Here is an 18,466-nt window from a genome sequence, read left to right on the forward strand (position 1 = left end):
TCCTTGAACACCCTTAGTTTCATCCTTTTGACAGATGTTCAGCACATGTTCTTCATACTTTATTTTACTTTTATTTCTTTTTTATGAACTGCTTTTCCCAGAACCATATATTTACTTCAAATTTCCTATTTTCTAGATTATGTCTTCTAGACTTGTGCAGAATTTAACTTCAGAGAACTAAGAAAGCCTTTCCATATTAATGTTATCATTCTGAGCCATGGTTCTGAAATTTTTCAGTTTGTTACCTATATCTCATCTGCATTCTAATGAGGATAACTGGAAGCTCCTTATTTTTCAATGGAAACTTAGATTCTTGAGACTCAATAACACTTTTGCTGCACCTTCTGAAAGACATTAATATCCTCTCTATAAATCAGTGAGTAATTGTTCCGAAAGTTTTCTATCAGAGGACTCTCAAGTGCATGATATGATAACAGCATAATCTTCAGCTTAGAATGCTCTCTGCTAGTACTGGCTCAGATTCTATTTGTGCTTTTAAAGGATGCTCTGCATGGAACAATCAGTTTCAGTGATTTATTTTTCCCCCTTACAGGGTAACCTCTTTTGATAATCACTGTGCTGAAAGCTTCCTGTACTTCAGATTAGTTTGGAAAACATAAGCAATAGTTTTATGTGAGTGACTCTTTTTTTGTTGTTGGGAGGCAGACAGAAAATTTGCTCTTACAGGCAAGGAGTTTGTTTGTTTAGACCTAGATCACCAAACGATTAATCAGTGAAATGAGCATCAAAATCAACACTTCATAAATATGCTAACAAAAATATAGATATTCATCTGCTCAATGATATACAAGCAAGACTGTTAGGACTTGAATTTCAGGCTCATTAATAAAAAATAATCTAATCCTTTAGAAAGAAAATAGAAAACACAATAGGAAAAGGGAGCTTTATTAATACAGAAAAAGAGGGAAAAGGGAAGATTAAACTCTGCTTTGTATAGCACATGACCTATGTGACAAATAATAGATTACAGCACTGTGCATATGGATTTCCAAGCATATATCTGTATATATATACATATATATATACATATATATACATATATATATATATATATATATATACAACTACAGTAAACTGGCAATCCAATTAAGCTATAAAAATACTGTCATAGATAAAATTCCATTAATCTGTTGGCAATCATTTTTCCAGCTTTCTTCTCACTTTAAAACTGATAAATGTTCTCTTGCTTTCTTCCCAAGATATTATTTCCTGTTATCTGATATTTGCTTTTACCAAAGCCAACTATATATTTTTGCTTTAGATGAAGTTGAAAGCTGAGAGCTATTGAGTCACAAGGATTTTTAATATGCATACAGACAGACAACTTATCTGGGATTTTAAAAGGACTGGTGTGTACCAAAATGAAACTTGAGATCTGAATTTCATGTTGTCTTGAGTGCTAACCATAAATAAGGGAAGAGAGCTTTTATTAAAGTTGCAGAATAAGTAATTTCTACCAATTTTCAAGTAGTCAGTGAAATAAACCGTTCTTCATGGTTCTATTTGGTTGTAAACTTGGCTCACTGTTGGTCATTTCAGTGGAAACATGACAAGAACACCTGAAGATACCTCCACCTAATCTCTGCAGTAGCAAAATTTGTGCCATTTCAGACTTGTCTATACCTTAACTCGCTCTTTGAATTGAATCTGGAAATTACCTGTAAACCACAACAACTTACAGGCTACAAAGGCAAAAAGTTCCCAGGGAAGGAGGGTATAAAGAGGCAGGCTGCAGCTCTAAGCAACATGATTAGGAGATGAACTTCTGACAGATCCTAGATGTAACTGGGGCACTTCCAATTACAGCTTCTTCAGCTTCATCTTCCCTTCAAAGAAGCAGAATCAATAAAAAATGGAAGAACTCCTCGGCCACAGAAGAATGGCAAGTTGAATACTAATATTTTCCATTCTTTATCCTGTCTTAATTTTTCTAGTAGGTGCTATATAAAATGTCCTAAAACCAAAAGTGAAGTGACTGCCTGTTGTTTACTATGTTTCTTCACTGTGACACTTCTGGAGTAGAAATGTTTCACTGTAGAACAGAAACATTTAAAGCCAGATGTAGGCTACAGCTGATTAAATGCTTCTATAACTGATTCATTTTAACTAGTTTGTTTTTTTAAAAATCAATTTAGTTATATTTATTTTATTATTTTTATTTTAATTTTATTTTTAACAGTTTTAATTGCATCACAAAATCTTAATAATTCACAGAGATTGTGACCTTCAGATTAAATGTCTTGCTGAGCCTCCTCTGCATTTTGTAATCTATAGATAAATGATGCTGTTATCTTTACAGAACCATAGAAACATTTAAGTTGGAAAAAGATCTTTAAGGTCATTAATTTCTGCTTTTGACCACCTATTAACTAGTCCAAAGCACTGAGTGCCATGTCATTTCTGGAACACCTCTGGGGATGGCGACTGCACCACCTCCTTGGGTAGTCCATTTCAATGCCTAACCATCCTTTCAGTGATGAAATTCTTCCTCCTTACCAACCTGAACCTCCCATAGAGCCACTTGAGGCCATTTCCTTTTGTCCTGTTGCCTTGGAGAAGAGACCAAAACTCACCTGCCTACATCCTCCTTTCAGAGGGTTGTAGAGAGTGAAAAGATCATCCCTGAACCTCCTTTTCTCCAGGCTAAACAGCCCCAGATCCCTCAGCTGCTCCTCATAGGACTTACTCTCTGGACACTTTACAAGCTTTGCTGCCCTTCACACAAAGAAGGATTCATCTGATTTAGTGCAGATGCTAGGACTAGTCAGTCCCTTCTCCATCCATGGAAAAAAATGGACGTCCCCAGAGCACAATTCTTCTCATCTTCAAAGTGGTATTTAAAACAGCTCAATTGATTCATGCCTTTAAATTCTTTATTTCTTCTGACTAAAAAAAAAAAAAAAAAAAAAAAAAAAAAGCCATTTAGGAGAATAACTCAATGTAGATATCTTTGCTGTAGACACCTGGACTTCAGTAAGATAAAATAACCTTCACAGCCAGGTCTTACATAAAATTGTCTTTATATGTGTATAACTTGAAGGGTACCACAAAGGACACCACAGTCACAATATTATATACAATAACAGTGTTTTTCTCTAATTCTTGTAATTCAAAGGAAAAGTGAGAAGTGATGAATATACTTCAACAGACAAGCAAAAAAAAAGAATGGAGCTTAATATTATGATTTACTATGCAGTGCCTGCTGCATGAAGGGATTCAACCAATCTTTGATGGAGAGGCACAACCTAGAACACAATAAATGTCAAAATAGTATTTGTTCTCTGATCAATTTTTTATTTTACAGAGATCTCAAAGAACACTATAAACAAAAGAACTCTCATGGTTTTAATCAGATAGAGATATGAACTGAATTGTAAAGAAAGGAAGATATTTAAGGTCGCATATTAGGTTAATGATGAAACTGGAAGGAAATTTCTGTTAGTGCCATTTTAAGTCGCATTGGATGCTTGAAGTGTCTCAGTCTGTAAAGCCTTTCACACACAAAAATAAAGGAAAAGAAAACGTTGAAGATCAGTAATGTATGTATAAACATTTTGAAGAAAAAGCAGCAATATATTTTGTTTCTCACAATGTCAATGAACTAGTTTCTAGGACATTATCAGAAAGGGATTTTATCCAAAATGCATTCTTCTTTTACAGATGAAAAAGAAAACATTCACAATTATTTACTTTTAATTAATTACTTTTTTTATTGGGGGAGAGGGGTGTCTTTATAAGGCAGAAAGCACTTAGGAATCCATATTCAATCTGTAGCATCTCTATTTCAAATACGGTTTAAGACTACAGGGGTTTTTTTATTATGTATTTTGGAATATTTGTGTGAACAGCTTTCCTATATATTTACAACAAATTACTGTACCAGAAAAACTGTATATACAGACTCCTGTACAGTTGTTGAACAGATTTTGAAATATCCCTTTAAAACTCCCTTTTTCTGAGTAACAGAAATCAAAATCAGGAGAGTAAAGGCAGAATAATGCAACTAATTCAGTATTTCAGAGAAAAACCAGCATCTCTGATGGGAAAAGGCACCCCATCGTATCTGTAAATAAGCTTTTAAAAATACATCACTATAACACACAACTCCTTCTTCAAGATATTGAAATTTTGGGGATTTTGTGACCAGTTATATAAGAGTGGATAAAACTAGAGGTCAGTGCGAATAAAAATTGAGAAATTATGTTATGCATATGTTAATTGCTAAGGTAGAAAAGAATTCTTCAAACAGTGTTATGTAAAGTCTTTCAGCACAGGCTGCCACTTGAAATACAACATTAGTTACATTAGCAGGGGACTAATGAATTGAGTTATGCCTAGATGATCCTAGCAGGCAACCCAAACCCCATGTGGCAAAGAAGGAAAAATGTCTGCAGGTCCCTGCCATGCTAAAGCGGGGGGGGAACACTTTCCAGAACCTACACGCAACCATACGGCAATAACTGTAACAGCAAAAAGAAAATAACAGAAAAACAACCCAGTGTTCAGTCACAGAAAAACTCTTACCTTGTCCTCTGAACCAAGTGACTGCAGACCTTTGTAATTTTAATCACTGTCTCCCTACAGCTGCAACAGCTCTGAGCCTACAGAAAACATCCCAAGCAATCCTGTCACCCCCTTTACTCACTAAAGAAGCAGACAGGCAGATATCTTATGCGTTCATAAATTCCAACCATAACGTAACACTGGGGCAATTCAGCTAAAAAATATACAGGGAGACTTCTGGAACCAAGAGGAAGGTGGTCATGTTCAGTGTTTTCTTCAAGCAAAATTGCAGCTAAATTTTGTCAGTCACAGAAAATGCACACATTGAGGAAAAAAACCCAGGGACATTCTTTCTGCTAAAGGATAGATGAAAGTAAATTTTTAAAAAAATCCTGCAATGAAACCTAATTATGCTGATCCACACAAATTTCTCCTGACAATATATACAGTATCTGTACATTTATAAACCTCAGATTTTACTGTGAGGGTGACTGAGCCCTAGCACAGATTAGTCATGAAGGATGTGGAGTCTTTGTCCTTGAGGATATTAAAAAACTGTCTAACTAGAGTCCTGGACAGTCAGTTCTAGGTGCATGCTCCGGCACAGAGTTGAAAAGATGACCTTCAGAGGCGCCTTCCAACCTCAGCCATGCTGTCATCCTGTAGCTCTGCAGCAGATATTGTATTTATTTCATAGTTCAGATAATGGAGGAAGAAAGGAAAGAAAAAAAATAGAGTGTCATGATGCCTTTTTTTTTCCTGATGTTCGTAAATACCTGTGAGGAATTTGAGGTCCAACACCTTAATGAAATTTTTTAAGTTCTGTCACAATGAAATACATAAGAGAAATAAAAGTTTCCAGTCAAATATTAAATATTTTATTTATATCTATTCGTGTTCTTTTTAATCTTTTTGTTTTATTGAAGAAATAAGTTAAATATTCATTGATTTTTTTACTATTAATTAAGCTGGTTTCTAAATAAATTTTATATTAGGGTAGTATAGAAGTGCAAGTATAATAGTGCAATACCTACAGACAGCATGAGCAAATTAATGCATTATAGAATTTCAGCACATCATTTATATGTGTCAAAGTGTAATAAGATGGGATGCATCATCATAAATCATCTCTGTCTTATTTAAAATGTTGGAAAGGTCACCTTCAGACTTAGGACAATAATAGCCATATTGTTTTTTTTTAAGTGAGTGATCAAACTAATCATTGAAAAAGTGCTATTCAAACTTTGCAAGTGCAGACTGTCCATTCCTTTTTATTTTTGTCAAGGATGACTTCCTCTGTGTAAAAAGAAAACAAGCAGAAAGAGAGAGAATCCTGATTAAATGAGTCCATTAAATAAGATGCTGATTGCACTGTTTCTAGAGTGGCAGGTTGCTATAAATTGAACACAGGCTATACCTGAAAGTGTGCCTAAAGAATTCCAATGTCTAGAGGGATTGATTTATCAATTGTGTGAATATATTGGTTCATGCAAGACTGGCATACAAACAGACAAACCAAAGAGCACGAAAGGTGCTGGAAACAAAGAATATGTTTCTGTATACATTGTTGTCATGGTTTGACACTGGCCAAGGCCAGGCACCCCAGAGAGTCGCTTGCTCACTCTCCTGGCACAGCTGGGCAGAAGAGAGGAAAAAAAATTAGTGAAGAGTTCATGAGTTGAGATAAGGACCAAGAGAAACACTCCAAGGGCAAAACAGGCTCAACTGAAAGTTGCAAAGCCACTTTATTACTAGCAGAATCAGAGGAGGATAATGAGAAGTAAAATAAGCCCTTGAAACACCTTTTGTCCCCCACCCTCCCCTCCTTTCCACCAGCAGTGCAGGGAGATGGTGTGGGGGTTTTGATCAGTTTATCACCTGAGGTTTTCTTCCACTGCTCAGGGAGAGGAGTCCTTCCCCTGTGAGGCCATGGGGTCCTTCCAACAGGATACAGCTTTCTGTGAACTTCTCCAATGTGGATTTTTCCAGTAAGACTCTTCCAGGTGATCCTCCCTCTCTATGTGTCTCTCACTGGATCACAGCCTCCTCCAGACATCCACCCGCTCTCATGCGGACAACTCTCCCACAAACTGCAGGTGGATCTCTGCATCCCCCATGGATCCCCATGGGCTGTGTGTTGGTCTCTGCATCCCCTGTGGATCCCTAGGGGCTGTGGGTGGATCTCTGCATTCCCCATGGATCCCTATGGGCTTCACCATGCTCATCATCATGGCCTGCAGAGGAATCTTGGCTCTGGCGCCTGGAGCACCTCCCGCCCCTCCTTCTCCTCTGACCTTAGTGTCTCCAAGTTGTTTCCCTCATATGTTCTCACCTCCTCCTCTTCTCTGTATTTTTTTAGCACTCATCTAGTGGCAGATAAAACTATTCTCCCTTTAGAATATTTGTAGCAGCCTAAACTTGTAGTTATGTGGAAGAATATTGCAAGAGAGACACAACTCTTTTTTTTTTTTTTTTTAGGAGAGTGTAAACACTGCAACAATATTTTTTCAACATTCTGCAAGAGGCTGAGCTTCACCAGATAGAAATTATTTCTCTAAATGAGACTCAGCTGTAATTCACTCTCACAGTAGCACATTTTGGGTATAAAGCTGCCCTCCAGGTCCAGAAAAGAAACCAATTCTTTTATAGAATACACATCCAAAAGAAAGATCATTCTGTTTGTGACTCCAGAGTCTGGACCATGTGATATGGGGTCTTTTTTTCTGAGAACACAATAAATAAATAATTCTCACTTTCCTGGAGCAACTTCCACTTGAGTTTACAGACAATTGATATTACAAATCAGAGACATAGTTGACAATTATCCAAGTCTCAACTGGTCATCTATATAATCAATGGCAAGGGGATTCAATCTTAAAATGCCTGTACAAGACAATGAAATCAAGCTGTCTTCTGCAGGTTGTCCTTTCTATTCACTGATTCAAAGATCAATATGAAAAATTAGCATAGATTTAGGTAATTATATGTTTAACCATGTCTAATGGTGTATTTTGCTTTACATCTTCAATCTAGATTCTATCTTCTACACTCTTTGCAACCAAAGGTTGGAACCAGCACATTGTCCTCAATCTCTTGGTTTTGGGTTTCAACCAAGTGCTTTCTTCAATCTTGTCAATCTTTTTCTTCTGCAATTTCATTTCACCCTGGCTGCCCTCTAGCTCTCAAGGATCATCAGATTCTCCTCCAGCTGATCCCCATTCTTCTTACAGTGTTTCTATCGACCTCTTGTAAAAGTCTGGGAGTTCTTTTCCTTTCTAGGTTACCTTTGATAATCTCAGCTGTAAGCACAAGCTCACCCACCATCTTTGTGATGAAGTCAGTATGATGATTCTGTGAATCTCCAGCCTTCTTTTTCCTACAGGCCTGTCTCTTTCTGTCTCTTTCTGCCTGATGTCAGGCCATCAACTTAAAACTTGAATGACAATTGTAGGAAAAAGCAGATGATCATTGGTTCACCTTCTTCTACTAGCATAATTTAGAGAAGCCCCCTCAGGTTCTGCACTTTTCACATTGCAGCAATTTGGGTTTCAAAAACTTCTGCTGTAAGCTGACCACAGTACTGTCCCAATCCTCTTTTAAAATATTGTATTCAAACTTGGCAAAGCTTGATTCCAGACACTTTCCTGATATGCGAGTTTATCTAAATGCCTACCCCTGACACATTTGGCAAACAAAATAGAAGAGCAATTATGTTTGCTTCTCACAAACACAGCAAAACAAGTAAAACAGAAGAAATTTTTCTTGGAGGAATTTTCTTTTGATAATAGATGTATAATGAACCCATTCTTGTTTTCAGTGGAAAAACAATCAAGGGAACAATTCCACTTATGTCATCAGCAAAAGGAAGAGATCTCTATCTTGATGGTAATTTATCTTACTCATTACAAACTTGAGTTGTTCATGAGTCTATCATTTGAATCAGAAATCATCTCCATAACATTGTTTTGTTTTCAACATCAAAAATAAGTGAGAGCTTCACCCAGTTTTTGCAGTATAAAATATGAAAGCTACATATTTTTTATTTTATTTTCATCTGGCACACAACAGTGTAAATTGCCTTGACAGAAGAAAGCTAGACTAAATAACTTTGTCAAGTGATTAAAATCAAAGGGAAAGTAATGATCATCTGAAACACTATTTGTATTTAGTAGGTGACAATGCTATGTATTTACAATTAAATAAAGAAAGCTCAAGAAACAACAACAAAAAAAGCTGTTTTAAATGGAGGAAGAAGTAGAAAATCAGAAGATTTGGTACTCTTTGAACCAAGTGATGTTCTTCAAGAAGCTCCTTGCATCAGATACCTGCATTTAGGATTTTTTTAGTAACTTAAATGCAACAATTTTTCTTGTTATGACTAATTTCCTCCATTACTATCAAATAACATATTGTCCATTCAGTATATTTTAGCTGTTCCTGAATTCATTTTTCAGCCACAGACACTGAAAAAACAGCACAGAATGGGACCTGTCAAGTCCAGCTTTCTCCTGGTTTGCCTGGTTTTTCATTTTCTCTTGTAGTTGGCCTTGGATTTATCTCAGTGATATTACTTTGTAGGAGTCAATACCCTCACAGCCTTCTAAATTTTCACCCACACATCACCATAGGAACTACCTTTCCACCAAAAAAGGATTGCTATTTATATCACATCCTTGGCCATCCTCTTTCCTATAAGAGTGAGTTCTTACACTTTTTTTTTTTGCTCTGGGTTTTCTCAAGAATGGTCACAGGAATTATAAGAACATAAGAACTTTCCATCAAAAGTGGTACTTCTCACTATAAAATATTCAGTTTAGGAGAATATATTAGATGCATATCCAGTTTTTCTTGCAGAGGTATATGTTTATGATTTTCTCTGGAAAAATCGACCTTATTCCCATTACATATTTTAAGTGGTTATGATTTGATGTGTTTATTATACAGTGACTTGGAAGAAATGGATGGTCAGTGAAATGTTGTGGGGTTTTTTTCAGTGCTTTTTAATTTTCATCAGAATGGGACATTGAATAAACCCCTTTAACTTAATTGTCAAGTTGTCATAAAAGAAAGATAATAGAAATGAGAAAGAAAACAGTGTGTATTGCTGAGTTAAGGTCCATACTTTGGAGTTTTGGCAAATTTAGGTTTTGAGTGGTTAAGATTTGGTTTCATCTTTGTGGTGAAGATTACAACTATTTTTACAAAGGAAAAGGCAACCAGTCATTCAAATTATAAGAAGCTCTTGCCCAGATGTTGGGAAGCTTCTCTAAGAGGGTTTATTTCATCTAAAATATTTTTGTAACAATCATTATCCAAAACACCACACTGGAAAGGCACAAATTATTGTTACTGCTGCCCACAATTATTGACTACATGCTAAAATTAAGTTCCTTCATGATCTCAAAAATCAAAGTAAAAGATAGGCAATTTCCCAGTTCATCCCATTTAGACTCCAAAAATACCAGTATACAGTACTACTTTCTTCAATAATTCTCACTATTAAAAAAGTTGTTAGTTATTTATACCAGTGACTCAGAAACCTTCTCAATATTTTTAAAAATCTGGAAGTGAAATATTCCTGTAGTTCATGTAGAAAATGTGTATTCATGATATCTTTTGAGAATACTTATTACATTTCCAGCTAATTAATTCTGGCATAGAAAATATTATACATTTCCATCTAGCTCAGAAAAGAGGTGTTTACTAAACACTGCTTCCTACCCAACAAAGAAGTGAGGATGGTAATAAAAGACTGTCTGTGTCTGAAGTTTCCTTTGGCTTATCTGACTGCCTCTAGTCTGGTAATGTTTCTGCAATCCGGACCATGCACAGACATGTAAAACTTCTGGGCAGCACTCATGGGCTTCCATAAATAGCTAAACAGATTCTGGGGAAAAACTGGGCATAAAGGGAACTAGTAAGAAAAAGAAATTTTAGCACTGCAATTTAGAAGGTTAAATTGTAAGCATTTAATGTTATTATTTTGGAATTAAAAAACAAAGGAATAAATATTTGGGGGCTTTGTCTTAAGTTTACTAAAAGACATCATTAATAATCAAAGCCAAAAAAGGGCCAAGATGGTAACTCTTACTATTTTCTTCTTGATTCTCTTTCAAAATTAACAGATGCTAACTCTGTTTTCAAAATGCACAAAATCACACTACTTTCTTCTGATTAATGAAAAATATTATTTTTTTGAATGAACATTTCTCATTTTGTAAAAAAAAATAATATCTATTCAAGAAATAAATTAGATGATCCAGAATGGTTTCTTGATTTTTTTGTGATTTAAACAAGATCCTGTCTGTATAATCCATAAAGAACAGTGTACTCCCAAATAATGTATTCTGTAATTCTGTGATTCACTAAATAATCATGTATTATACTAGATGACCACACTGTGACTCCCTACTAATACCCTTGCTTATAGAAACATTTTCATAATTGTTATACCAACACTGATTTAACTTCATGGTTTATCTAGACAGGATGTACATAGCAAGAAATGAATCTCCCTTAACCAAAAATGTCTGCTGTGTTATGATGAGTGCATGTTGCAAGGGATTTCTTGCTAATGTGAAGTTTTTATGCTGAAAGTTACCAGGTGGGAAGTGAAAAATGAGGACATTTCAGCATACTTCAAGATCAAATAAAGTAGATCAAATGGACTCTAGAGCCCAAAGGAATAAAAGGAGTAGTGGGACTCCATGAATTCTCATCAGAAAAAGTTGTACTAATGAATTATCAACTGAATTGCAAAAACAGATGTTATCTGTAGGACCTGAGGACACTGGAAATTGATTGTGCTCATACAACATACGGAGCAAGTACCTACTCTAAATGAGTTTCTTCTTCACTTACCTCCATATTAGAGTTTATGGTTGATGGGATGATCTGCAATGGAAATGATATGCAATTGCCACAATCAGCTTTTAAACAGTAATTGCATTATTTTAATTATTAGGCACTCTAGGACACAATCATTCTAGTTAGCTGAGTTTGCTTTTTTCAAATGAATAAGTAAGATGCAAAGAAGCTTGCTCGTGTGCAATTGACAATGCCCCTATTTTATTTTATAATAGTTATCGTCTATCAAAAAAAAAAAAAAAAAAAAACCAACCAAAAAACAAAACCAACAAAACCAAAGTAAACTAAAAATTACAAAAACTTGAAAATCAGGAGACAGTCCATCATTTAAAAGTTCAGAGAATCATGAACCTTCACTAAGCATTAGTTTGCTCAACTGAAAAGTATTTAAACACAAAATAGTTTCTATTTTGGTTCATGTAAAATCTAACTTGAGAGCATACAAAATATGAAAACTCTCAGTCTTAAAATGTGCTCTCTGTCATTTATCAGCTGTATATCTGGTCTTGATTACAGACATGGTAATCAAACATTTCTTGTCATATATTTTTTACTCATTATTTGCACTGTAGGTATAACTTGTAAAGACTTGCAAAAGGCATTTTGCTCTATGCCTTTAAAATAGATTCCAGCATGACTTTTTTTTTCCATTCCTTTTGTTGTCACTGTTCTGGAAATTAGGAATTATAAAAGAACAACCTAAATAAAAAGGGAAGTTCTAGTACATTAGAAGGCACAGGATGGAAAACAGAAAATCAGACTCTGGAAACAGACCATGAAATGCCATTTATGCCATACCTAATCCTTAGCAAGGTAAATATTAATCAATATTATTAGTACTGATTCACAACTATCACAATAACAATCACAGAAAAGGCCCCTGCTGTGTTGGAGACTGCATAGAAAAATCATCCTGTACAAAATATTTTAACCTTAAGGTGAAGTGAGTACAAGAACAAGAGAAAATTCTATGAAGTATCCTAAATTCTGGCACTGACACAGTACCTGCTAAATAATTTGTATCCACTCTTATCTGAACTTTCTGGTAAAGGTTACTGTCAGGAAGGCTTTTACAGGGATATTCACAGTTACAGTCATTGTCTTCTTGCAAGTGTTGACAGGTGACTTGTTTCAGATAACAAAGAATTCCCTTCCTCTTTTCTGTTGTTGCAATAAAGTAAATAGACTGTGGTTTGGGCTGGGTTTAGGTTTTTTTCTTCTTTAATTTTGGGGTTTGCATGAGTTGTACAGGCAGGTGGTCAGAATAACCGCAAACCCAGGCTGAAATGCAAAGAGCAAATTTGTTTCATTACCTGGAGGATCCCAAAGCAGCACCAGGGCAGCAAAGGCACCTGAGGAACAGTGCAGGCTTTATGTTATCAGATACCCTAAGATGATGGATCACTTATTAAAGTGAGCTAAAGATCCAGTATATTTATAAAGAAATATTTTCTTCAGTAGGGTTAGGAAGCCAAAACCATACTAAAGATAACTTCAAGACCTAGTCATTATCGAAAATGCCAAAAAGGTCAAAACTATATGTGAGTGATTAAAGATGCATCATAGAAACTCACTAATATAGAATAGGTAAAGCAAAAGCATTATAGGTGTTTTAAAATATAAGAAAATATCACCACAAAATATGACAGGGCATCTCCTTAGTGTAGAACACATGAAAGTCAGAATCAAGGTGATCCACAATAGCCCACTTAAATTCTCTGCATTTTTCCAGAGTTTCCATTAATTTTACATTTAATAGCCTCATTCTTATAAACTTCTCATTTTTGAAAAGTAGACCTGAGTCCTGTGAAATTTATATGTATATTCTTTCTCATCTTAAATGATTACCAATTTACCTCTTTCTACACTTTCATAATTTTTATTCTTTCCATGTTTTATACTTGTTTCCAAATAAAAATATATCATCGGCCAGAAGTAATAAAGTATGTACCACACTGATGATTATAAAATTGAAAATGAAATGTGCTCAGTACTTCAGAAACAGTTTCTTATGTTTTTGATTTTGAGATACGGTACCACATAACCACATATTTGTGCAAACATAAATAATTGCTGTTCTAAATGTAAATCTAGTTTGCTTTCCTAGTAGAATGTTCAGAATAAATCTAGTCAGCTTTTACAAACAAATAAATGCATTTGGTCTTTCTGTTACATTGTATCAGAGCCAAAACTGCATTAAAGAAAAGTTAATCAGCTTTGCATTAAAGATTTCTGTTAATTTTTCAATTTTTTTTTTTTTTTGCATTTAGATTTTTCATCATTTAGAGGTCTTTACAAATTCAGATATTTCTGTTCTGTATCACAATGATTCTGATCCAATCCTATAAAGCAAAAAAAAATCTACATGTAATTTATAAACAGATTTCCAAAGAGGGGGAGGGAAGGGAAGGGAAGGGAAGGGAAGGGAAGGGAAGGGAAGGGAAGGGAAGGGAAGGGAAGGGAAGGGAAGGGAAGGGAAGGGAAGGGAAGGGAAGGGAAGGGAAGGGAAGGGAAGGGAAGGGAAGGGAAGGGAAGGGAAGGGAAGGGAAGGGAAGGGAAGGAAGGGAAGGGAAGGGAAGGGAAGGGAAGGGAAGGGAAGGGAAGGGAAGGGAAGGGAAGGGAAGGGAAGGGAAGGGAAGGGAAGGGAAGGGAAGGGAAGGGAAGGGAAAAGGAGAAAGGGAAGGGAAGGGAAGGGAAAAAGAGAAAGGGAAGGGAAGGGAAGGGAAGGGAAGGGAAGGGAAGGGAAGGGAAGGGAAGGGAAGGGAAGGGAAGGGAAGGGAAGGGAAGGGAAGGGAAGGGAAGGGAAGGGAAGGGAAGGGAAGGGAAGGGAAGGGAAGGGAAGGGAAGGGAAGGGAGAAGGGAGAAGGGAAGGGAAAAGGAGAAAGGGAAGGGAAGGGAAAAGGAGAAAGGGAAGGGAAGGAAAGGAGAAGGGAAGGGAAGGGAAGGGAAGGGAAGGGAAGGGAAGGGAAGGAAGGGAAGGGAAGGGAAGGGAAGGGAAGGGAAGGGAAGGGAAGGGAAGGGAAGGGAAGGAGGAAGGGAAGGGAAGGGAAGGGAAGGGAAGGGAAGGGAAGGGAAGGGAAGGGAAGGGAAGGGAAGGGAAGGGAAGGGAAGGGAAGGGAAGGAGAAAGGATGGAGAAGGAGAAAGGAAGGGAAGGAGAAGGAAAGGAGAAGGGGATGAGACCATGGTCAAGAGTTTTTATTAGTTTTTATTCCAGAGCATTTAACTAGCAACCACACATTCAAGAGAGAACAAGATTCTTCAAAACTGTTTAGAATAAGTTGTTCTACTGAAACTACAAAAATTTCTGCATCCCATCCTCTCTTTATGGCAAGGAAAATTTACATACCATATGAGAGGATGTTTTACGTCCACTTAGTAGAAATTTAGTGTTAGAAACATACAGTAATGAAAAAGTAATCAGAAGAAAAACATGTGGAAAAACATTCCACATATTTTTCAGATGTAAAAGCACACCATATGAAATGGGATTTATTATCATTAGCATGTTCTATCTTTTCTTTGCTGGATACAAATGGTTTACAGTTTCTGCTTTAATTTTTACTTAGTGGACATCAGTTGGAGAACTGCAAAAGGCCTCTGGATCAGACTTCTAAAATCACAGAAGGCATTTTGAAGCTCGACATTTAAATGTCAAGTGCACATCATGAACATTATCCTTAGTACTCTTGGAACATATTTCTTACTAGTTATCCTGCAACTCTGATCTGTGTTATCAAGTCATTGTGAAATAATGTTGCTGTCATAGAGGCAAGGCAACTAAATATTTTAATCTTTTCATCTGTTCATCTTTTAATTCAAGACTTGTGTTTGCTCTTATTTTGCTAATCTTATTTTGGTGTCACTTCTCTGCTCTTACTTTACCCTTTTTTTCATATCTTTCTTACTCTATTTCCCACAACATATGTCTAAACCTTGAAAATTCTTTATAACCTTTTGACATTTGGACAATACTCTGTCTTTTATCTGCTCACCTACGTACGTTGTCTCTTTATTAAAAAGAATCTGTACAGTCTGAAAAGAGAGGACAATTATTTTCAAGGTCATCAAATACTATGGCCCACACATAGCTTTGGAGATGCCTACAATAAGAGCATCGATTGTTCTCTTACATACAATAAAAATTGAGTATTATAAGCTTTTCTATTGTGGTCTAACAGAAAATTTTATTGTACTTCAAAATTAGAATTTCTGTATTTAGCCAGTGAGTAAAAAAGGAAAATCAGCAGGAACTGACACATTGTAACATCCCCTGTCCATGAACGAGCTACTTGCCTTCACACCTCCCCTTTTGCAGATCAGAGACTCTTTTTCAGGTCCAAATATCTCACTTGAAATTTGATAACATGCACAAGAATTAGGGGTCACATTTGAACAAAAATTATGGGCACTAAAGTTTGAAACTGAATTTTGTACATTGCAATTGGACTCTTTTCTAATAAAATTGGCATCAGATGTTGAGTAGACCATGAATGGCAGAGCTACTGATGAGAATAAGAGAGGAATAAAGACTCATAGTAAAATGTTAGATATGTAAAATGTAAAATGTCAGATAAAATGTAGGATATCAAATTTCTAGCCACCATCATCAATTTAGGAGGTTTCATTACAGGATAGGATTTTATCTAAAGCACAGTGGCAGAATACTCCATAGTTTTACAGGCTTGATGAGAAAGAAGGAGATTATGTAATGACTTCAAAGTAATACTAAAAATAAGGTTTGTGCATAAGCAAATATATACGCAAAATCAGACAAAAAGAACATTTGTTGACTGAAATAAAAACTATTTATCAATCCTAATAATTTGACTGAAGAAGGAAAAAGCAGGGCAGGGCAGGAAAGTATTTGTAAGTTAATGTTTTTCAATTTTTGCCTTCAAATTCCAGGGAGGTGTGATCCATGAGTTGGTTTTAAGTCTCAAGAATGAAACATAAATAAGCCTATTGCCAATGAGTGTATATCCATTTGCACAGAGATTCACCGAGTATGTTCAGTTTGTAAGAAAGCTTTTTCCTTTAGCTTTGGTGTTGTAGAAACTATAACCATGGATATCAAAACCATTTTAAATTGGACAAAGCAGTGTCCAATTCTGGCTTGCAGCTAAGAATAAAAATGTAGTATGAAAATTTCATTCATATCTTGAAATTGCTGCTTTTGACCATTTCCATTCTGATGGGTGAAATGGAAAAAAAGTCAGTAAAGGAGGTGTGTTGAGTGTTACAACAAAAATTCACTGTGGTGCCGAGGTTTTGGGAGAGCTGGGCAGCACTTCTTAGAAACTGACTGTGGTGAGTTGACTTAGTCTAGGGAGTGTCAATCAATATTCAATACTTTGCATGATGTTGACAGTGTTTGTTGGTTGTAACCATCAGGTGACTGTGAGCAGAAAAAAGCAACATGCAGGTTTGAAGTTTGGCACGAAGAGGTGGTTTCACTAGGAAGAGGCCCATAGTGTCTATAGTTAATATGCTAATATTGAATGAGACAAACCCCTTCAGTACTCTGCAGATCAACACAGTTACCTCAGAATACAGACAATCAAGTTCTTCTTTGTTGTTGCAACTACTGCTTGTAGCTATGCATTCAGGATTGCTAAACTTGCTGCAGTGATTAGAAAACCTTAAAAATAAATCCTCTTGCCCTTGATGACAAGCAAGAATATTTTACCATTTCAGTCTTTCAGTCCATCTTTTCACATCTCATAAAATCACTTCACTGCCCCCATCTGCTCTGACTGACAGAAGGGTCCTACTGCCTCCTATACATGCATCTTCCCTGTAGGAGGACATGTCACTGGTCAGCTCTACAGCACATGGGAGGTTTCAGTCTTCTTTCTGACTAGAGTGGTGAATCGTTTTGGCATAGCCCAGAATTGCTAACATTCAATACACTATTTCAAAGATATTACCTCTTCATAAAAATCCTTTTGTGTCTCAAGGCCATATAGCTTTTGCAGTTCCTTTCAATTTTATTTCAGTGAACATAATTTTTTTAAAAAAGGGATAATTAAAAAGATAAACCAGAAGGGATTTCCTTTGATCAATTTGCCAGCATCAGAACCATTAAACTGCCTAACAGAACATGCACCAAGTTAAAAAGGGCAGATTATATTCTTCTTCTGTTTAGGTAGAAATATGAGCACAAAATGTACCCTGGATTACTCTAATAACCAAGTTCTTGTTGTTTCCAAACCTACTGGAGGTTTTGGGGTTTTTTTCTATTTCATTTGGACATGGTGCTTTTTAGAAAGGTGCAGGGAAATACCAGAAGTTCTCTTTTCTTCAATCAGCAAACTCATGCTTGTTAGAACATGGACTGAATCCAAGCATGTGCATGCTCTATTTCAGGAAAAAAAGCTTTGATTTAAAGATTTAAATTAAGAGTTCTGATGTAAATTTTGGCTTATACTCAAAATCTGTAAATCTCATGGTCATATGAAAACTCTTACAGTAGTTTGGTATAAAAGTACCAAAAAGTACCAAAACTGGGAATAATTTTTAATTCAATGGTTCACAATTAAATTTATGAACTCCTGTTTGAATACAACTGGAACATCAGCAGAAATTTAAGCTGATATAAGGGGAAAAAAAATCAAAATATTCATCAACTACTAGTTGTCTATAGTCATTGTGAGGGGCAGTCCTCAGAGGTGGAATAACTTGACTGGCCCTGAACAACCTGATCTGATTAAATCTGCTTTCAGCGGGGGATTGCAATAGATGACCTCTAGAGATCCCTTTCAACCTAAACTGTTCTATGTCTTTCCCCTTCAGTGAAGATAAAGCAGAAGATAATTGTCTTTTCTTGCAGCAAACTGTGTGTGCAGCATCTTGAGCTCAGACATATGACTTGTCTCTAAGCATTCTGCTGCAAATCTGTGTGAAAGCTCCAAAGCAGTTCTCTTATAAATGTATTTATAAGCAAACACCTAGAGATATATGCAACAGAGGGCATGGTCTGTGCTAACTGCTTGTGTTCCTGGGTTATTTAATACCAGAGATGACTAACATCATCAAGTCACATTTTCTTATGCTTGTTTGAACAATTGTTTCCCG

Source organism: Sylvia atricapilla, chromosome 3 (assembly GCF_009819655.1).
Source record: "Sylvia atricapilla isolate bSylAtr1 chromosome 3, bSylAtr1.pri, whole genome shotgun sequence".
Lineage (NCBI taxonomy): Eukaryota > Metazoa > Chordata > Aves > Passeriformes > Sylviidae > Sylvia > Sylvia atricapilla.